The sequence below is a fragment of the Amblyraja radiata genome, chromosome 12 (assembly GCF_010909765.2).
Source record: "Amblyraja radiata isolate CabotCenter1 chromosome 12, sAmbRad1.1.pri, whole genome shotgun sequence".
In the NCBI taxonomy this organism is placed as follows: Eukaryota; Metazoa; Chordata; class Chondrichthyes; order Rajiformes; family Rajidae; genus Amblyraja; species Amblyraja radiata.
In genome coordinates, this window is record NC_045967.1 from 54201877 (window position 1) to 54225188 (window position 23312).

The window sequence follows — 23312 nt, forward strand, 5'->3', positions numbered from 1 at the left end:
TACTGAAGCTGCTCTGACGTGAAGCAGCTCACATAGTCATAGACATACAGCGTGGAAACAGGCCCCTTTGCTTGTTGAAGCCTCAAGGGCCAGGAGTGTTTTATTGTCATGTGCCCCAGACATAACAATGACATTCTTACTTACAACAGCACATCACAATATGTAAACATAGTACACTGTAAACATAATCAACTAGAAAAAAGTGTGCATGTAAGTACACACACACACACACAACTCCATACACATATTTACACTCACGCACACATATACACACAACACACACATGTACTGTACACATAAAAAACAAATAATAAGTGCAAAAAGACAACACCAATGTCCCCAAAGGCTATGTCATTCAGAGGTCATCCATTGCCGTGGTCAATAGCCTGATGGCTGTAGGGAAGAAGCTGTTCCTGAACCTGGACGTTACAGTTTTCAGACTCCTGTACCTTGTTCCCAATGGCAATGGTGAGATGAGAGCGTGGCCAGGGTGGTGTGGGTCTGTGATGGTGCTGGCTGCCGTTTTGAGGCAGCGACTCCTGTAGATCCCATCGATGGTGGGGAGGTCAGTACCCATGATGGACCGGGCAGTGTCCACCACGTCTTGCGGTCTTCCTCGTTTAAGTTGTCAAATTCATGTTGTCTCGGGTAAGCGGTTGTTTCGAACCGTAATAAGACTCTCGGACTCGAATCATCGACCATCGGTAGTTGGTTGATTTTACTTGCACAAGGGAAGACGTGTCTCAGTCAAAGGCTGTGATCACATCTCCAAGGTTCGGTGGCACAACAAGTTATTTATACACAAAGAAGATGACTCGTGATGCTTCGGCCCAGCTTTGGCCCACACCGGCCAACATGCCCCATCTCTACTAGTCCCACCTGCCTGCGTTTGGTCCATATCCATCTCTAAATGTGTCTTAAACAATGTGATAGTCCCTGCCTCAACTGCACAGAAACATCGAAAAATAGGTGCAGGCGTAGGCCATTCAGCCCTTCGAGCCAGCACCGCCATTCAATATGATCATAGCTGATCATCTAAAATCAGGTTACGAGGAGAACGATTTCCAACTCTCTGGGTGGAAAAGTTTTTCCTCGCCTCAGTCCTATATGGCCCCCATTTTATTCTTAAACTGAGTGACCCCTGGTTCTGGACTCCCCAACATCGGGAATGTTTTTCCTGCATCCAGCCTGCCCAATCGTTTAAGAGTGCTATAGGTTTCTATGAAATCCCCTCTCATCCTGCTAAATTCCAGTGAATACAAGCCCAGTCGAACCAGACCAGAACTATTCGAACATTCGTAACTTGCCGAGACATGTTGGATTGCGTTTCGAGAGCTGCGGGAAGGAGCTCTGAGAACGATTTATTATCTACCTCTCTCCCAGAGAAAGATCTCTCATCCTATTCAATCAGTCTACTCTTCTAAATGCCTCCTCTTCCCCTTTGCTCTAACATTTGCACTTGAGACTGACTTTATTGTATTACCTGAACTGATAGCATGCAAAGCTAAGCAAAGCTTTTCACTGTACCTCGCTACATGTGACAATAATAAACCAAAACCTGATATAGAATGAATGAATGAAACTTCATGTTTTTGAAGGAACTGCAGATGCTGGAAAAATCGAAGGTACATAAAAATGCTGGAGAAACTCAGCGGGTGAAGCAGCATCGATGGAGCGAAGGAATAGGTGCATCACAGACTGATTTGGGGGTGGTGGGGGCGGGAAGAAGAAAGGAAGAGGCAGAGACAGAACCAGGGGCCACAGTTTAAGAATAAGGGGTAAGCCATTTAGAATGGAGACGAGGAAACACTTTTTCTCACAGAGAGTGGTGAGTCTGTGGAATTCTCTGCCTCAGAAGGTGGTGGAGATACTTTCAAGAGAGAGCTAGATAGGGCTCTTTAAAATAGCGGAGTCAGGGGATATGGGGAGAAGGCGGGAACGGGGTACTGATTGGGGATGATCAGCCATGATCACATTGAATGGCGGTGCTGGCTCGAAGGGCCGAATGGCCTACTCCTGCACCTATTGTCCATTGTCTATTGACAGTGGGCTGCAGGAAAGCAGGGACGGGGCTGAGGGAGAGCTGAGAAGGAGACGAGACAGCAAGGGCTACCGGAAATTGGAGGTCAATGTTTATGCCGCTGGGGTGCAGACTGCCCAAGCGGAATATGAGGTGCTGCTCCTCCAATTTCCGGTGGTGCTCACTCTGGCCATGGAGGAGGTCCAGGACAGAGGGGAAAGAGGAGAGTTGGAGGGAAGGGGGAGTCACAGGCGGGGGGGCAGTGAGAGAGGAGGTATCACAAGTGTCGTGCCACAGTGAAATTCTCAGCATTGCGTACTGCACACAAGGTATGCAAAGAGTCGCTACGTAAAGGACACCAACAAGGGTACAAAGTATTCAATGCAGTCCCCAATTGTTTCCTCTTTGTTATTCAAACACTTTGGTGTTTTCTCAGCTCCCAATGCCCTGGAATATACAATATCCCATTTGTATCTTTCAGAGGGGGGGGGGGGGGGGGTAGTAGTATAGTAGTCCTGAACTACTATCTACCTCATTGCTGACCCTCGGACTATCTTTGACCGGACTTTGCAAGCATTACCTTGCACTTAACGTAATCCCCTTATCATGCATCTGTACACTTTAAACGGCTCGATTGTAATCGTGCATTGTCTTTCCGTTGACTGGTTAGCACGCAACAAAAAAGCTTTTCACTGTACCTCGGTACACGTGACAATAAACTAAACTGAACTGAGCAAGAGTTCAGAGAAAGGAGACACGCGGGAGCAATCTTCTTCGTCTTTGCGGAAAGATCAGAAGTACTGACCTAATAACATTTATGCATCTGCACCAACAACTCTCCAATGAAATTGTAAATGATAATGAATTATTCACAAGACAACACAAAGTGGCCAGAAACAGTGCCTGCCCATTGCTTCCACAGATTAATTTCATTTAGTTTAAAGATACAGCACAGAAACAGGCCCTTCGGCCCACCAAGACCGCGCCGACCACTGATCCTCGCACACTAACACTATCCGACACACACGAGGGACAATTTGCATTTATACAAAGCCAATTAACCTACAAACCTGTACGTCTTTGGAGCGTGTGAGGAAACCGGAGAAAACCCACGCAGGTCACGAGGAGAACGTACAAACTCCTTACAGACAGCACCCGTAGTCAGGATCGAACCAGGGTCTCTGGCACTGTGAGGCAGCAACTCTACCGCTGCACCACTGTGCCTGAGCCGTTGGGTTCCTCCAGAGCTTTGTGTTTTGCTCCAGTTTGCAGCACCTGCAGTTTTGTGTGTCCCCACTATGTGGGACTATGCTATTGTTTACCCTCTGACGTATATTTTCACAAGTTCATAAATTATAGGATTAGAATTAGGCCATTCGGCCCATCTAGTCCACTCCGCCATTCAATCATGGCTGACCTCTGCCTCCTAATCCCATTTTCCTGCCTTCTCCCCATAGCCCTTGACACCAGTTCTAATCAAGAATTTGTCTATCTCTGCCTTAAAAACATCCACTGACTTGGCCTCCACAGCCCTCTGTGGCAATGAATTCCACAGATTAACTACCCTGTGACTAAATAAGTTCCTCCTCACCTCCTTTCTAAAAGAGCGCCCTTTAATTCTGAGGCTGTGACCTCTGGTCCTAGACTCTCCCTCCAGTGGAAACATCCTCTCCACATCCACTCTATCTATGCCTTTCATTATTCTATTGAGTGATATCAAACTGCATAACTCCAGATGGACACAAAATGCTGGAGTAACAGGCAGCATCTCTGGAGAACAGGAATAGGTGACGTTTCGGGCCGTGACTTCATTTTCCTCTCTTATTTTGTGGATGAGGATAATAATGTGTGCTCCCTCTCTCTCTCGCCCCAGGTTCTCTATTTAATCTCTCTAGTGTTTGCAACAATTAAATGTTGGATAATCTTTAGACGTTGATCTTCCTCTACAATTATTGTATGTGTACAAGATCATGAGAGGAATAGATCGGGTAGATGCGCATAGTCTCTTGCCCAGAGTTGGTGAATCGAGGACCAGAGGACATAGGTTTAAGGTGAAGGGGGAAAGATTTAATAGGAATCTGAGGGGTAACTTTTTCACACAGAGGGTGGTGGGTGTATGGAACAAGCTGCCAGAGGAGGTAGTTGAGGCTGGGACTATCCCAACGTTTACGAAACAGTTGGGCAGGTACATGGATAGGATGGGTGTGGAGGGATATGGGCCAAACGCAGGCAGGTGGGACTAGTGTAGCTGGACTGTGTTGGCAAGTTGGGCCGAAGGGCCTGTTTCCATGCTGTATCACTCCATGACTATTATTCACTTGGGAAGGGGGGGCTTCCTCAGTTCCATGCTCCACTCTGTGGAATTCTCTGCCTCAGACGGCGGTGGAGTGCTGGCTCGAAGGGCCAAATGACCAAATGGCCTACTCCTGCACCTATTGTCTATTGACACTTCAACCAAAAGATTAATCAACGAACATTAATGCATCCTCGTCTGTGGAGTGACGTTAGCACTTCCTTCCCCTCCAAACACAAAAGGCTTGCCAACATCTTCACAAAGACCGCCATCGTTCACGGATTAACTTGTCCATTGTATCGTGGCAAACAACAGCACAAAGGCATTTTTAAACAGGTCTGCTTATCACGGCCACATCAATCTGCCAAATTGTCTCCATTAATATTACAATAATGGACCATTGAAGAGCTGGATTGAAACCTCACATTGTAGGTCACTCATTGTGCAGCTACAGACACAGTAGGCTTAAAGACACACAAAGCTGGAGTAACTCAGCCGGGACAGGCAGCATCTCTGGAGAAAAGGAATGGGTGGCGTTTCGGGTCGAGACCCTTCTTCAGACTGAGAGTCAGGGGGAGAGGGAAACGAGAGATGTAGACGGTGATACAGAGAGATATATAGAGCAAATGAATGAAAGATATGGAAAAAAGTAACGATGACAAAGGGAACAAACTATTGTCAGCTGCACGCTGGGTGAAAACAAGTTACAGACAATGAGACTCAACAAGACCACGTTGAAGTTAGAACAATGACTTGGGTTGGGGAGGGATGGAGAGAGAGGGGGTGCAGGGGTTACTTGAAGTTGGAGAAGTCAATGTTCATACCGCTGGGGTGTAAGCTGCCCAAGCGGAATATGAGATGCTGTTCCTCCAATTTGCGCTGGGCCTCACTCTGACAGTGGAGGAGGCCCAGGACAGAAAGGTCAGTGTGGGAATGGGAGGGGGGACCGGGAGATCAGGTAGGCCCAGGCGGACTGAGCGGACTAAACTAGATTCTGCAGTTCCTCCTTACACTGCAGGCTTTAATATTGATGAGGATTTGAATGCATATGCCATTACTGTTGAAAACCAGCTCATAAATTGTACTTGGTCATCAGTGCAACATAATGAGCAGTCCTATATTTACAATCAACATCTGGTAGAACATCTGTTAAGAATTAATCTGCAAACTGGTTAAGAATTAATCTGCACACTGACAGTGAAGAATAAGAGGTAAGCCATTTAGAACGGAGATGAGGGAAAACTTTTTCACACAGAGTGTTGTGAATCTGTGGAATTCTCTGCCTCAGAAGGCAGTGGAGGCCGATTCTCTGGATGCTTTCAAGAGAGAGTTAGATAGAGCTCTTAAAGGTAGAAGAGTTAGGGGATATGGTGAGAAGGCAGGAACGGGATACTGAATGTGGATCAGCCATGATCATAGTAAATGGCGGTGCTGGCTCGAAGGGCCGAGGATTGGCCTACTCCTACATCTATTGTCTATTGTCAATTGTCTGTTGTCTAACGGTTTGCACTAATCAATCCTAACACATTTAATTTCTTTGGATTGACACAAAAAGCTAAAATAACTCAGCGGATCAGAGAAGAAGGGTCTCGACCCGAAACGTCACCCATTCTATTGTCTCCAGAGATGCTACCTGTCCTACAGATTTACTCCAGCTTTCTGCGTCTAATTTTGGTGTAAACCAGCATCTGCAATCCCTTCCTACACATTCTAATCTCTTTGGATTGTGGTTTGTGGAGGAATTAAATGACGGACCCACCTTTCTTTGTTACATTCCCTATTTTGTTAGCCTGAAGGCAAGTTATCAGGAACATTCTGGCTGGGAAAATGGAATGATTGCTGCAAATGCTACGCCCAACCCCAACAAGACTAGGCAGATGGGAAATTCCGTGTTAAACACTTCTTCTCTCTTCCAGCCTTCTCCTGCCCCCTCCACAATCAGTCTGAAGAAGGGTCCCGACCCAAAATGTCACCAGAACATGTTCTCCAGTGATGCAGCCTGGCTCGCTGAGTTACTCCAGCACTTCTGAGTCTCTTTTTTGTAAACCAGCATGTGCAGTTCCTTGTTCATACCGCGATCAGATCCAGTTTCTGTTTATTGGATTATTTATATGGTTCACAACGCTCTCTGCATCCGAGCAAAGACGTGCGCAGGCAGGTAGATCAACAGAATCAGGTCTGACCAGCAAAGGAACTGGTAAATACAACACCTTATACTTTAGAGATACAGCACGGAAAAGGCCCTTGGGACCGCTGCAGTTTGCACCGACCAGCGATCACCCCGCACACTAGCACTATCCTACACACACTAGGGACAATTCACAATTTTAACATAGCCAAATAACCTACAAACCTGTTCTTCTTTAGAGTGTGGGAGGAAACCGGAGTACCCGGGGGAAACCCGTGCAGTCACAAGAACGTACAAACTCCGTATAGACCGCACCCGTTGTCAGGATCGAACCCGGGTCTCTGGCGCTGTGAGGCAGCAACTCTACCATTGCACCACTGTGTCGGCCCTACTCGGCAGTGGTATAACTTCAAATGGGCTCTCCGCTTTATACTGCATACTGTCTGGATGGAGAGGATGTTTCCACTGGTGGGATAATCTAGGACCAGAGGGCCCGGCCTCAGCATTAAAGGACGTTCCTTTAGGAAGGAGATGAGGAGGAATTTCTTTAGTCAGAGAGTGGTGAATCTGTGGAACTCATTGCCACAGAAGGCTGTAGAGGCCAAGTCAGAGGATATTTTTAAGGCATAGATAGATAGATATGATTAGTACGGGTGACAATAAACAATTGTCTATCGTCTATTGTTTATTATCACCCGTACTAATCAAGAATCTATCTTTCCCTGCCAGAGATCAAGAATCTGCTATCTCTGGTGTGGAGAAGGCAGGAGAATGGGTTGAGAGGGAAAGATAGATCAGCCACGATTGAATGGCAGAGTACACCTGATGGGCCGAATGGCCTAATTCTGCTCCTATCACTTATGAACTTACTGCAAAGCCATTCATAAACCAACAATTGCAGATAGCCGACAAGAGCTAGGCCGAGCTGCGTTTATTTTTTATTACAAAATATGAAACTAGAAAAGTAGCTCCACAATGTTATCTCCGTACACAATCCTGCGAGGATTATAAACGACTCTAATTGCCGAGAGAAACATAACCGGCGAAAAAACATGATCAGATATTTACACGGCAATTAAAATCTCAACTTTATTCCTGAAATGAAACATAATCCTCAAGGGAAGCCCAACACAAAACTAAATATTGTTTCCCTCCCAAAAAAAACCCAGAGATATATAATTTCACACCCGCAACATGAAGTCCAAAATAATATAATCTTCTAAATATACATCTTGCTCATTTCCTTTGTCTAAAAGCGATTGTATTTAAGTGCAAATTATTTGCAGAACACCTTCACTGAGATGGCAGGAAGCAATTATACTTAGATTAGTGAATCTGGACTCCACTTTTCTTAAACTGCAAGACTCATGGTTAAAATTTATTCCTAGTTTTTCCGACTGAAGATGTTACCACTTCTTCTGGTGGGCCGAAGGGTCTGTTTCCATGCTGTAGATGCAGCATGGAAATAGGCCCTTCGGCCCATCGAGTCCACGTCGACCATCGATTACACTATCATCCACTCCCTACACACTAAGGGCAATTTATAGTCCAATTAACCTACAAATCACACGTCTTTGGGAAGTGGGAGGAAACCGGAGCAACCAGAATTTATATATTTAAAGTAAGCCGTCAAAAATAGTCACTAATAATGAATGGATTAGAAAGTAAATGGAAATAATATTCACAAAATATTAGGCATGGGAGCATTGTGTACATCAAGTTCATGTTCAAATGTCACAGGAGCAGAATTAGGCCATTTGGCCCATAATGTCTACTTGTGTGTAGGATAATTCTAGTGTACGGGTGATCTAATGTCTACTCCGCCATTCAGTCATGGCTGATCTATCTCTCCCTCCTAACCCCATTCTCCTGCCTTCTCCCCATCACCCGACACCCGCACTAATCAATAATCTGTCAATCTCCGCTTTATACCCAATGATGCCCTCCACAGCCGTCTGTGGCAATGAATTCCACAGATTCACCACCCTCTGACTAAAGAAATTCCTCCTCATCTTCTTTCTAAAGTTTTGTCCTTCTATTCGGAGGTTGTGGCCTCTGGTCCTGGACTCTCCCACTAGTGGAAACATCCTCTCCACATCCACTCTCTCCTGGTCTTTCACTATTCGGTAAGATTTAATGAGGTTTTCCCCTCATCCTTCTAAACTCCAGCAAATGCAGGCCCAGTTCAGTCAAACACTCATCATATGTTAACCCAGCCATTCCCAGGATCATTCTCGTAATCCTCCTCAGGGCCCTCCCCAGCACCAGCACATCCCTCCTCAGATATGGGGCCCAAAACTGCTCTCTATAGAAACTACATCAAAGCATTGTAATTCCTATTTCGTAAAGGATTGGACATGCTAGATGCAGGAAAAATGTTCCCCATGTTGGTGGAGTCCAGAACCAGGGGTCACAGTTGAAGAATAAGGGGTCGGCCATTTAGGACTGAGATGAGGAAAAACTTTTTCACCCAGAGAGTTGTGAATCTGTGGAATTCTCTGCCGATTTCAAGAGAGAGTTAGATATAGCTCTTTGGGCTAAAGGAATCAAGGGATAGGGAAGAAAAAGCAGGAATGGGGTACTGATTTTAGATATGGCGGTGCTGGTTCAAACGGCCGAATGGCCTACTCCTGCACCTATTCTTCTATGTTTCTATGAATAGGAATATTGTTCCTGGTTAGAAAAGCATAGATCAAATTTCATCGACACTCCCTAGTCAAATATCTTTAATGATGAGTTCATTCCAAAATCTATGATCATAAATTCCTATTAGTATCTCTCTACTGTACTGCCAGCACTGGTACCTTTAAGACAGTGAGATCCAGCACAAAACAGGCCCTTCGCCCCAGATCACCCCGTACACTAGCATTATCCTACACACAAGGGACAATTTACAATCTTTGTCAAAGCCAATTAACCTACAAACCCGGAGGCCTTTGGAGTGTGGGAGGAAACCAGAGCACCCGGAGAGAACCCACAGGGAGAATGTACAAACTCCATACAGACTGCACCCGTAGTCAGGATTGAACCCCGCTCACTCGCGCTGTGAGGCAGCAACACTACCGCCCCACCACTGAGTGGGTTTAAAGCCCTTTAGCTGGTGACAGTGGCAGTTATAGAGGCATACAGCATGGAAACAGGCCCTTCGGCCCAACTTGCCCACATGTCCCAGTCCCACTTGCCTGCGTTTGGTCCATATCCCTCCAAACCTGTCCCATCCATGTACCTGTCTAACAGTTTCTGAAATGTTGGGACAGTCCCAGCCTCAACTACCTCCTCTGGCAGCTTGTTCCATACACACACACCACCATTTATGTGAAAAAGTTGCCCCTCAGATTCCTATTAAATCTTTTCCCCTTTACCTTGAACCTATGTCCTCTGGTCTTTGATTCCCCTACTCAGGGCAAGAGGCTGTGTGCACCTACCCGATCAGTTCCTCTCATGGTCCACATACTTGGAATGAAAAGCCATCGGGTTAAATTGGGGCCATCTTGGCAAAGTTCTTCTGGGAACAGGCGTTCTGCTGGCCACAAACCACCGATTATCACCAATGGAGCGAACTTCCTCCCATTCCCCACCTCCTCGAGTCTCAGGTGTCTCAGTGACCATAATTACACATCAGGAAATTGGGGATTTGCAAGCTATTGTTTCCAACTAAGCTTATTCTCCATTTAAGATGCAGAGCTTCCTTGCAAAGCCAAGACTCTCACAATGTCCGGGCAAACTCAGAACTTTGTTCTTTACCTTTGCTCACACTTTTACTGTTACCCTGTCTGCCAACCTTTACTGACAGGCATATAAAAGTCACCCCCAACATCTAAGGCCAATCCTCCATTGACTTAACACAGAAAATAAAAAGGTTTCAATATTTGTGAATTTTTCTCACCCTGTGGAATATATTATGTCTGTAATTATACTCGGAGTGTCTGCGTCACAGAATCTGGGTCTGAGAGACATCATAGGGAGGCACAGCGGTAGAGTTGCTGCCTCACCGCGCCAGGGACCTGGGTTCAATCCCGACTACGGCTGCTGTCTGTACGGAGTTTGTACGTTCTCCCCGAGACCGCGTGGGCTTTCTCCGAGCTCTGGTTTTCTCCCACACTCCAAAGCCGCACAGGTTTGTAGGCTTAAGGGCCTGTCCCACGAGCATGCGACTCCAAGCGGCAAGCGCGACCTAACGTGGCCGCTTGAACCGTACGGCCTAAACCAATGGAACGAGATAAGTGTCCATGCAAAGTGTGCATAAATAAAACACATTTGTGACTCGAATGTTCACAGGGTAGTTGGAAAAGATTGGATGGTGAACAGTCTGGCAGATAAACACAAAGGGCGGCATGGTGGCAAGCGGTAGAGTTGCCGCCTCACAGCGCTGACACCCGGGAACAATTCACATCTCTAGACTTTAGAGATACTCCAGCATCTTGTGCCTATCTTATACATACGTTGCCAGCTTGGAGGATATAAAATAGTTACATTAGATGTTGCCTTTGTGCTTTGTTTATTAGGCGATTAATAAGCTCTCTTACTGTCATGGACTTGTGTATAACTGCTGAAGTGAACAAAGACAGTTGTGTTTCTGGATGGAATTTAAGTGCGTTGGATTGCTGTCGGATTTACTTGAGGCATAAAGGAAGCCAACAGGCCCTCTGGCCCACCGAGTCATTGCCAACCATCGATCACCCACCAGTTCACACTAGTTCCATGTTATCCCGCTTTCTCATCCACTCCCAACACACGGGGGGCAACTTACAGAGGGCCACGCAATCACAGGAAGAACATACAAATGACTTATAGACAGCACCCTGATGGGGCCTGTCCCACTTAGGCGATTTTTTAGGCAACTACAGGCAACTAGTTTGTCGCCACATGTTCGCTGGTTGTCTCCTCAGTTGCGCAAAAAGTCGTGGCGTCTTTCTGGACGCCGCTAAAGTTTCAACATGTTGAGCAATTTTTCGCCGACAGTGGGTTCGACGCCAATGAGCGTAGCTTGACCTCCTGACGTGGGTTGTCGCCGGTCTTTCGGCGGCCTGCTATGACTATAATAGTTGCCGGCAGTTATTTTCCTTATCTACCTGCGACTCGACCTTCAAGGAGCTATGCACCTGCACTCCTAGATCCTTCTGCTCTACAACACTCCTCAGAGCTCTACCATTCACTGTGTAGGTCTTTCCCCGATTAGACCTCCAAAAATGCAGCACCTCCCGTTTCTCTGTATTAAACTCCATCAACCATTCCTCAGCCCACCTTTCCAACCGATCAAGCCCTTGCTGCAATTTTGCTTGTGGTGTTCCAAGCACATCTGTGCATACATCACCAGTGGACCCCAGTACAATGAGAAGAGAGGAGGCGATGTAGAGACCAGTTCATGAACGCCCTACGGTGGCGCAGCAGTAGAGTCGCTGCCTTACAGTGCCAGAGACCCAGGTTCGATCCTGACTACCGGTGCTGTGGGTAGGGAGTTTGCACGTCCTCCACGTGACCCGTGTGGGCTTTCCCCGGGATCTCCGGTTTCCTCCCGCACTCCAAAGACGTACAGGTTTGTAGGTTAATTCTCCTTGGTATAATTGTAAATTGGCCCTAGTGTGTGTAGGAATGCGCTAGTGTGCGGGGATCGCAGGTCGGTGCTGGCTCGGTGGGCCAAAGGGTTTGTTTCCACACCGTATCTCTGAACTAAACCAAAACTAAGCCAATGCTCCACAGCATCTTGTGCGAGACCTGGTCTACATTGTCCTGAAGATAGATACAAAGAGCTGGAGCAACTCAGCGGGACAGGCAGCGTCTCTGGAGAGAAGGAATGGCCGACGTTTCGGGACGAGACAGCTTACTGGAACTCTCTGCCACAGAAGGTAGTTGAGGCCAGTTCATTGGCTATATTTAAGAGGGAGTTCGATGTGGCCCTTGTGGCTAAAGGGATCAGGGGGTATGGAGAGAAGGCAGGTACAGGATACTGAGTTGGATGATCAGCCATGATCATATCAAATGGCGGTGCTGGCTCGAAGGGCCGAATGGCCTACTCCTGCACCTATTTTCTATGTTTAGGCTATAACTTGGCCACCTTAGAGGCTCTTTAGCTCCCAAATGTTGCCTGGGAAATTCTGATCACTACCCAGCCAAGCCCACACTTGCAGTAATGCAGTACTACCTCCTTCTTTCATTGGAGTACTGGGCTGGATTACACGCCTCAGACTGCATTGCTGGAAGTCACAATGATCTAATTGAAAGAGATACTGCAAGTACCATGTTATCAGTAGAGTCACTGAGAGACACAGCAAGTGGCCCGGTAGTAATCTCACACTCTGACTTGTTAACAAGCCAGTTTGTCTCCAAAGTCAGCATTTTATGGATTTTTTTAAATCATGGATGAATTATTTGTCTTATAACAAAAACAAAAAACAAAACAGCTGCATTAATATCTTACAGTACCAAATTGAAGGATACTTTCATTTTTGGACCAATACACTTTCAATCCCATTCCTGGAGAACCTTGCCAGTGACTAACGTTCGGTATTAACTTGTCATGTGTAAATGTTTTAATTTTGGAAATACAGTGCAGAAACAGGCCCTTCGGCCGACCCCGTACACTAGCAGCATCCTATATACTAGGGACAATTTACAATTTTACCAAGGTCAATTAACCAAACATTTACTTTAGACTCTAGGCTTCAGATATACAGCTTGGGGGAAAAAGCCCCTTCGGCCCATCGAGTCCATGCTGACCAGCAATCTTCCAGTATATTACGATCATCATGCACACCAAGGACAATTTCAATTTTACCAAAGCCAATTGAGGTACATGCCTGCACGTCTTTGGCGTGTGGGAGGAAACCGGAGCACCCAGAGAAAACCCACGCGGCCACGGGGCGAATGTACAAACTCCGTACAGACAGTGCCCGTAGTCAGGATCGAACCCGGGTCTCCGATGCTGTTAGGGCAGCAACTCTTCCACTGTGCCACTGATGCATTTAGAATGCTGGGATTCATAAATGATATGGGTTATATTTATAAATTGCAACACAAGATTAAGTTATTGACCACAAAACATACAAGCAACAGGAATAGAAATATTCAACAGAGCCCAGCACAGGAACATGCCCTTTGGCCCAGAAAAACAAGATGTCATCAAACTAATCTCTTCTTCCTGCATGTGATCCATATCCTCCCTTCTCTGCATATCCCCATGCACATATGGAAGCCTCCTAAAAGCCGCTATCCATCTCCAGCACCATCCCCGGCAGTACGTTGCAGGCTCACGCGCAAGAAAACCTGCCCCGCACATCCCTCGTAAATTTTGCTCCTCTCATCTTAAAACTCGAGGTGGCCCGGTGTTGAGTTGCAGCCTTACACCAACCAGAGACGCTGGTTCAATCCTGGCCTGTCTGCATGGAGTTTGTTCATTCTCCCCGCGGCTGCGTGGGTTTTCCCCGGGAGCTCTGGTTTCATCCCACTCTCCAAAGACGTGCAGGTTTGTAGGTTAATTGGCTTCTGTTCAAGAGTGTCAATTGTCCCGAGTGTGTAGGATAGTGCTAGTGTGTCACTGGTCGACACGAACTTGGAGGGCCGAAGGATCGCTTTCCATGCCATATCTAGGGTTGCCAACTGTCCCGTATTAGCCGGGACATCCCGTATATTGGGCTAAATTGGTTTGTCCCGTACGGGACCGCCCTTGTCCCGTATTTGACCGCTACTAATCGGGTCGAGGGGACTGTCGGGTCGGAGCGCCGCGTCCGGCCCCGCCTCACTAATCCCAACGTAGTGCAGCCCATGGAGTGCAGCAGCAGCAGCAGCAGCAGCGCCTCGCCCGTGGCCCCGTCGGTCGGCAGCCCGGCCAGCTGTCCGACCTTCGGACCTTCGCTTACCGCCGACACCACCACCACCCCTCCTCCTCATGGCCGATCATCGGTTCATGAGTTGGATGGGGCGCCGGACTTTGGCCCGGGCCAAAACTCCTCAGCTGGCCCGCCGGCTGGGCTTTGTGTGCAGTCCAGCACCCGGGCCAACTCATCATTCACCCAGTCACGGCCCAGTCGGTCAACGAATTGCCGTCGGGAATTTGTCCCGTATTTTGACCTTTTGTCCCTTATTTGCGAGCGAGAAAGTTGGCAACCCTGGCCATATTTCCAAACTAAACTAAACCCTCCAGTCTTTGATATTACCATCCTGGGGAAAGGTTGTCTATCCTATCCAAGCCCCGTTTAACAATTCAAGAGCTGTCAATGTTGTCATCAATCATTGATCCTCCTTGTACTGAGGGTTCGTACACTCTTCTTCATCTTGCTGCCGATTCCTTTGGCTTCACAATGTAAGGAAATGCAAGAGGTTTGTGAACCGTGGCTCTGTAGTACATAGTCACCCCTCTACGGTGCCTTTCCTGAGCTAAACAGTCATCACACAGCCCATAGTCACTGCTAAATACCCCACGCCACAGTCAGCCTCCTCTGCTAGTGACATGTTTAGTTTAGAGATACAGTGCAGACCACCGAGTCCATGCCAACCAGCGATCCCCGCGCACTAACACTACCCTACCCTCCATGCTTATATTTTGTCAACACCTGGCTGGTCTCTGCGAGAAAGTCATGGCACATAGCGGCTTCATCCGACGCCTGGCAGGAACAAGTTGGGGAGCCAGCCCATCAACTCTTCCCACCTCTGCCTTAGCCCTTATGTATGCCCCAGCTGAGTACTGTGCACCCGTATGGAGTAGAAGTAATTTGGTCTCCTAATCTGAGGAAAGACATTCTTGCCATAGAGGGAGTACAGAGAAGGTTCACCAGACTGTTTCCTGGGATGTCAGGACTTTCATATGAAGAAAAACTGGATAGTCTCGGCTTGTACTCGCTATAATTTAGAAGATTGAGGGGGGATCTTATAGAAACTTACAAAATTCTTAATGTGTTGGACAGGCTAGATGCAGGAAGATTGGTCCCGATGTTGGGGGAGTCCAGGGCAAAGGGTCACAGTTTAAGGATAAGGGGGAAATCTTTTAGGACCGAGATGAGAAAAACATTTTTCACACAGAGAGTGGTGAATCTCTGGAAGTCTCTTCCACAGAAGGTAGTTGAGGCCAGTTCATTGGCTATATTTAAGTAGTTAGATGTGGCCCTTGTGGCTAAAGGGATCAGGGGGTATGGAGAGAAGGCAGGTACAGGATACTGAGTTAGATGGTCAGCCATGATCATATTGAATGGCAGTGCAGGCTCGAAGGGCCGAATGGCCTACTCCTGCTCCTATTTTCTATGTTTCTAAGTAGACATACTAGCCTGCTAGACACGAGCCCGAACAGCACCTTGAGAACCATCACTGGTTGCCTTCAACCTACTCCAGTCGAGCAGCTCCCTATACTTGCAGGCATTCCGCCTACCGAGATCCGAAGGCAAGCAGCAACTCTGGCACTATCTCGTCGTGCCAAGGACCCAGATCACCTCCTCCATCAGGCTATCAGCAGAGAGCAGAGGCCATCCCGACTGAAGTACCGTCACCCCTTTGCCCCAAATGGAAAACAACTCCTAGCATCCACCCAGCCAACTGAGACAAAAGTACACTGGATAGTCACCAAGTGGTCACAGGAGTGGAAGGCAACCTCATCTCCATTACACAGCTACATCTCTTCACCAGATAAAAGCTGTCCAGGGTCTGAGCTCCCCAGAGGAGCGTGGGTGAAGCTCAACAGACTTGGTACTGGAGTTGGGCGTTTCAATGCCAGCGTGTGGAGATGGGGGCTCCCTCCGCCAGAGCCTAGCCTGTGAATGCGGAGCAGAACAACAGACAGCCAACCATGTCATCTCTGGGTGCCCGCTCTACCACCCACCAAATGGAGCTCAGGGCCTGGCAGACATTGACGCCAACAGAGACAACAACCTGGCTGCTCAACACCCGGCTTGAGATGTAACTATTCCTTTGGTTTATTTATGTTTCATTCGCAAGAAGATGACCCTCCACACTCTCGGGAAAACTTACTATTCGTATCGAAGCCAATTGACCTACAAACCTGAAGAAGTCTGAAGAAGGGTTTTGGCCCGAAACGTCGCCTATTTCCTTCGCTCCATAGAAGCTGCTGCACCTGCTTAGTTTCTCCAGCTTTTTTGTCTACCTTCGATTTTCCAGCATCTGCAGTTCCTTCTTAAACACAGACCTACAAACCTGCACGTCTTTGGAGTGTGGGAGGAAACTGGAAAACCCACGCAGGTCTCGGGGAGAACGTACAAACTCTGTACAGACAAGCGCCCGTAGTCGGGATCGAACCTGGGCCTATGGTTCGGTGAGGCAGCGAATCTACCGCTGCGCCAGCGTGCCAGCCTCCAGGCAGTAAGGGGTTAATGACGAGAACGCCAATGGAAGTGGCGGCAGAATGTGAGAAGCATTGTTCACGAGGCAGAATGACGTTTGTTTTACAACAACACAGAAAATAACCAGTCAACTAATACTTTGGAATTTGAGCGCTCGCTGGGGCTCGAGCTGCACACAACTACTTTGAATAGATTCTTTGTTTAATCAAATGTGAAAGAGAGTAGGCGACAGGCCAGTGGCAGTGCAGAAAGCTCAGAGTATTCCTTTACAGACCAGCAGTAGCATCCAATTTCACAGCCCTTAGATTCATAGAGTGATACAGCGTGGAAACAGGCCCTTCCTCCCAACTTGCCCACACCAACCAACATGTCCCATCTGCACTAGTCCCACCGGCCTGCGGGGAAACCGGAGCACCCAGAGAAAACCCACGCAGGTCACGGGGAGAACGTACAAACTTCGTACAGACAGCACCCGTAGTCAGGATCGAACCCAGGTCTCTGGCGCTGTGAGGCAGCAACTCTACCGCTGCGCCACCGTGCCGTCAGAGTATTTGAGCGATACAGTGTGGAAACAGCCCCTTCGGCCCAACTTGCTCACACTGACCAACATGTCCCATCGCACCTGCCCTCATTTTGTTCACATCCGTCCAAACCGGTCCTGTCCATATACCTGTCTAAATGGTTCTCAACTACTCAGCAACTACCTTCTGCGGCAGCTCGTTCCATACACCCACCGCCCTTTGTGTGTGAAAAAGATACCCCTCAGATTCCTATTAAATCTTCCCCCCCCCTTCAACTTGAACCAATGTCATCTGGTTCTCGATTCCCCGACTCTGGACAAGAGACTGTGCAGTATTGTGTGCAGTTTTGGTCCTCTAATTTGAGGAAGGACATTGTTGATATTGAGGGAGTGCAGCGTAGGTTTACAAGGTTAATTCCCGGGATGGCGGAACTGTCATATGCTGAGAGAATGGAGCAGCTGAGCTTGTACACTCTGGAGTTTAGAAGGATGAGAGGCAATCTTATTGAAACATATAAGATTATTGAGGGTTTGGACATGCTAGAGGCAGGAAACATGTTCCCGATGTTGGGGGAGTCCAGAACCAGGGGCCACAGTTTAAGAATAAGGAGTAAGCCATTTAGAACGGAGACGAGGAAACACTTTTTCTCACAGAGAGTTGTGAGTCTGTGGAATTCTCTGCCTCAGAGGGCGGTGGAGGCCGGTTCTCTGGATGCTTTCAAGAGAGAACTAGATAGGGCTCTTAAAAATAGCGGAGTCAGGGGATATGGGGAGAAGGCAGGAACAGGGTACTGATTGGGGATGATTAGCCATGATCACATTGAGTGGCAGTGCTGGCTCGAAGGGCCAAATGGCCGACTCCTGCACCTATTGTCTATTGTCTCCGTGCATCTACCCGATCTATTCCTCTCATGATTTTGTACACTAAAGTTGCACCTTCTCACCGAGCGCCAGATTACTCCACACGCCAAATGAGAAATAAATACAAGAAGCAGGAGCGGGGGGGGGGGGGGGGGGCTCAGTGGTGGAGTTGCTGACTCATACTGTCAGAGACCCGGGTTCGATCCTGACCTTGGGCGCTGTCTGTGTGGAGTCCAACAGGCAGAAGCTTCTACCCCCAGAATGGAACATACGATATATTAGACGGCACAACTTTGGCAGGAGAGGAGCAAAGTTTAAAAAGGAGGCGCTTGTTTTTACACAGAGAGAGGTGGGTGGCTGGAATACATTGTCAGGGGTGGTGGTGGAGGCAGATACTGAAATGGCGTGTAAGAGAATTTTCGACAGACACATGGATATGCAGGGAATGGAGGGATATGGATCACGTGCATGCAGAGAGGAGTTGGTTTAAATCGTGTGATATTAAGGCCTGGTGCCCGTCTGTGGGATCGTGGTCCAAGGATCAGTAGGTGCCTGAGAGTAGTCGCCTGGCCTCAGCCCGGTAGAGGTCAGCGCGCCAGGCTACCGCGGCGCCTCCCTTGTCGGCGGGTTTGATTATCAAGTTGGGGTTGCTGCAGAGTGAGCGGAGGGCTGTACGTTCATGTCCCCTTATCCCGAGCGTGCAGGTGCACAATAGTGTAGAGCAGGGGTCGGCCACCTACACAAGGCCCACGGGCCGATTATCCGGCCCGCAGGCATATTTTTTCTCAATTCATTTTTGCGAGCTGGGCACTGCAGCCAGTCCCGGGGCTTGTAGGTGACCCGGAAACTGCAGAAAACTAATTGAAAAACGTGAAAACTATGTATTATTAGTATGTATTACTACTAATTACTAATTTAGTTAGTATGTATTATTATTACCTCCATTTATTAACTATGGCGATAGATGTGGCCCGCCATCCGCTCACAAACATGGGTCCTAGCCCCTATGCAAAAAAAGATTGCCAACCCCTGGTGTAATGGGATTGCTAGTCGGCGCAGACTCAGTGGGCCGAAGAGCCTCTTTCCACACTGAATCTCTAAAGTGAAATAAATCCCAAAGACTTGCAGGTTAGTATGCTAATTGGCTTCTGTAAAGTGTGCCAAGACATTGGACGAGTGCACGGGGGATCCTTGATGGGCCGAAGGGTCTGCTTCCATGCTGTATCTCTAAACTAAATGCTAGCAGCAGCCGCACACTGTTAGCGGAGGCACTCTGTGGACTTCGGAAGGTGCTTGGTATGTCTGTAGTCTGCTTTGAGGTTGGCTTCCTCTTAATTTGAGGAAGGATATCCTTGCTATTGAGGCAGTGCAGCATAGATTCACGAGGTTAATCCCCGGGATGGCGGGACTGCCATATGAGGAAAGATTGGAAAGACTGGGCTTGTATTCACTGGAATTTAGGATGAGAGGGGGGGAATCGTATAGAAACGTACAAAATTATAAAAGGACTTGACAAGCTAGATGCAGGAAAAATGTTCCCAATGTTGGGCGAGTCCAGAACCAGGGGCCACAGTCTAAGAATAAAGGGGAGGCCATTTAAAACTGAGATGAGGAAAAACTTTTTCACCCAGAGTTGTGAATTTGTGGAATTGCCTGCCACAGAGGGAAGTGGAGGCCAATTCACTGGCTGAATTTAAGAGAGATAGAGCTCTAGGGACTAGTGGAATCAAGGGATATGGGGAGAAGGCAGGAACGGGGTACTGATTGTGGATGATCAGCCATGATCACAATGAATGGCGGTGCTGGCTCGAAGGGCCGAATGGCCTCCTCCTGCACGTATTTTCGATGTTTCTATGTTTCTAACTAAACACACTCCTAGTTCCTTAGAGACGTGTATGATTGCTGGAGTTTGCAGCTTTCTGCTCCTATTTATATCGCTGTGGGTTAAAGTTTAATTTAGTTTCGAGATACAGAGCGGAAACAGGCCCTTCCACCCACCGAGTCCGCGCCGACCAGCGATCCCCACAAACTAACACTATCCCACACACACTACGGATAATGCTGCCCCTTTAAACTAGCGTTGAGTATCATGAGGTCCATGCCCAGGAGCTCAGGTGAGTAGAACATGCAAACGCAAGGGCAACATTTTAAGCTTGACACGATTTCACTGAGAAATGATCTCCAATTCAATCTACTACAAGCCTCACCCCATAGGAGGATGCTGTTTGGTGCATTGAGATTGCAGAAGAAAGCAGCAAAGAGGAACTGCAAATGCTGGTTTTGCACGCAAGGACAAAATGTGCTGGAGTAACTCAGCGGGCCAGGCAGCATCTCTGGAGAAAAAGGAATAGGGGACATCTTCAGAATGTTTGTTTTCCATCCCCTTTCTGGTTTTAAGATGACTAATTCATCCTTAGGTCTTCTTGCTTGTTCCTTAAATTGAACTGACCAAGGAGATGCATGGATGGTCCTTGGTTAGTAAATGTTTCGTGAGAGAAGAAGGGACTCAACCAGGAACGTCACCTGTCCATGTTCACCACTAATGCAGAGAGGGCCTGAAACATCGGGCTGCCGTTGCGGCCACTGCGGAGGCCTCAAATAGGCCCCGACCACGGGTGGACAAGAGGATGAGGACTGGACTTTGCTGCCTTCCCTCACAGTGGGAACCATTGTGGGGGGATGTTTTTATGTTTTATGTGAAATTCTTCGTTAATATGGTGTCTTACTTTTATTGGTGTGCTGCAAATGGCAACTCAAATTTCACTAGAGCAGAAATGGTGTATGTGACAATAAATGACCTTTGTCCTTTGTCCCTCCGAGTTACTCCAGTACTTTGTGTCCTTCTCCATAGAAGAATGGATTGGACGTGTGTGTGCATAAGTGACAAGTGAGATGCAATATGGAAAGGAGCGAGATGGACCATTTGGGGTGGGGGGGGGGGGGGGGGGGGCAAGTTAAACAAGACAGGGTTGTTAAACCTAATTCATAATTAGTCCAGGCCGAACAAAAATTAAAAATTACACAAAAACATGAAAACTGACCATTGTACTTAAAACACAAAAGGACGCAAAGAGCTGGAGTAACTCAGCGGGTCAGGCAGCATCTCTGGAGAACATGGATAGGTGACGTTTCACAAAGTGCTGGAGTAACTCAGCGGGTCAGGCAACATCGGTGGAGAACATGGATAGGTGACGTTTCACAGAGTGCTGGATTAACTCAGCGGGTCAGGCAGCATCTGTGGAGAACATGGATAGGTGACGTTTCATCACAAAGTGCTGGAGTAACTCAGTGGGTCAGGCAGCATCTCTGGAGGACATGGATAGGTGACGTTTCACAAAGTGCTGGATTAACTCAGCGGGTCAGGCAGCATCTGTGGAGAACATGGATAGGTGACGTTTCACAAAGTGCTGGAGTAATTCAGTGGGTCAGGCAGCATCTGTGGAGAACATGGATAGGTGACGTTTCACAGAGTGCTGGAGTAACTCAGCGGGTCAGGCAGCATCTGTGGAGAACATGGATAGGTGGATAGGCGTTCGTCAGACAGAAAGACAAGTCTGAAGAAGGGTCCCAACCCGGAATGTCGTTTACCCATGTTCTCCAGAGATACTGGCTGACCCGCTGAGTTACTCCAGTACTTTGTGTCCTTTTAAGTATTAACCAGCATCTGCAGTTCTTTGTTTCTACAATGTACTTAAAACATTGAAACTACAGATTTTTTTTAACTTGCTGCAACAGTTAATTATATGACAACAGAACCGAATAAAAATGTAAAATTTACAATAGTCCATTGTAAAACAGCAATGAATGATCGAGTTTCTAATCCATTTTACTTCACTGTATTAAGACAGTGCAGTATTAATCCTGTTCTCCCCCATCCTCCAAATAAACTCCATGGCACAGCGAGTTCAGGCTGCCTGACGAATGCCTCTGGCAAACTGCTGATGTGTTCAGTCTGACAAGGTGTCTCTTCCTATTAATTCAAGGGAAAATGAATGCAAAGTGATCTCTGCAGCTCTGGTCAAAGCCTGCCTGCAGAACTAGACTGATGATCGGAGACATTCAGCAAACAGGCAGCAGAGAAAAACTGGGAGGGATTGGGGTGGAGAGAAAGAATTGATCATGGGATCATAAAAAATAGGTGCAGGAGTAGGCCATTCAGCCCTTCGAGACAGCACAATGTGTAATAACTCAGAATCTATACATGAGTATAAGTTGTATCTGTAAGAAAACACACAGAGCCTAAATACATAGGTATTGTAAGCTCAAGCTCAATGCTGAATCTGACTAGCAGCTGGACTAGCAGGCTAGATAATATGAGTCACTCAATCAGATAGCTGTTTTGAGTGTACAGTGGTCAGTAGTAAAACGTGACATGGATCAGGTCAACATATGCGCTCACAGGGAGGACGTACAAACTCCACACAGACAGCACCCGGGGTCAGGATCGAACCCAGGTCTCTGGTGCTGTGAGGCAGTGGTTCTTCCGCTGCCGTCTCCTCAGAGTTCAGTTAATCGATGGTACTTGCAAACCACACTGGGGGAAAAAAAATCTATTAAGCACGTTTTAAGAACACTTGCATTTGGGCTGTGTAGGAGGATTATTTCAGCTTTAAATCATGCAAAGAATATTGCTTTTAATGTTTGTATTGTCAGAGAATCGTTACTGCTGGAACTAAGTCAAACCAACTGAAGCACAAAGCTACAAATAATGAGGAGAACACCATTCATTGTTGGCTGTCATTGCCAAAGCCAATGAGACAAGTTTGGTGGAAGGGTCCCTACATGATGAGGGGGCACCGCATTGAAACGTACCCAATATGTGAAAGGCCTGATAGAGTGGATGCAGAGAGGATGTTTCCATTAGTGGGTGAGTCTCGGACCAGAGGCCAGAGCCTCAAACTTAAAGGACATAAATTCAGAAAATTTGTGTTTAAGAAGGAACTGCAGATGCTGGAAAATCGAAGGTAGACAAAAAGGCTGGAGAAACTCAGCGGGTGCAGCAGCATCTATGGAGCGAAGGAAATAGGCAACGTTTCGGGCTGAAACACTTCTTCAGACTGAAGAAGGGTTTCGGCCCGAAACGTTGCCTATTTCCTTCGCTCCATAGATGATGCTGCACCCGCTGAGTTTCTCCAGCCTTTTTGTGCACCTTCAGAAAATTGGTGGTGGAAATCTGTGGAATTCATTGTTACAGCAGGCGGAGGAGA

At 47.5% G+C, this 23312-nt stretch overlaps 1 protein-coding gene and 1 long non-coding RNA gene across 6 annotated transcripts in view; one reads left to right on the plus strand and one right to left on the minus strand.

Annotated features, from left to right (window-relative positions):
- pak3 (p21 (RAC1) activated kinase 3) overlaps positions 1-23312 on the minus strand; it is a 159266-nt gene that overhangs the window by 72226 nt on the left and 63728 nt on the right. The window lies entirely within an intron of this gene.
- LOC116979228 lies at positions 15022-16021 on the plus strand. The gene is made up of 3 exons (XR_004413653.1): positions 15022-15144; positions 15577-15580; positions 15689-16021. It is a non-coding gene; the product is annotated as an uncharacterized LOC116979228 (long non-coding RNA).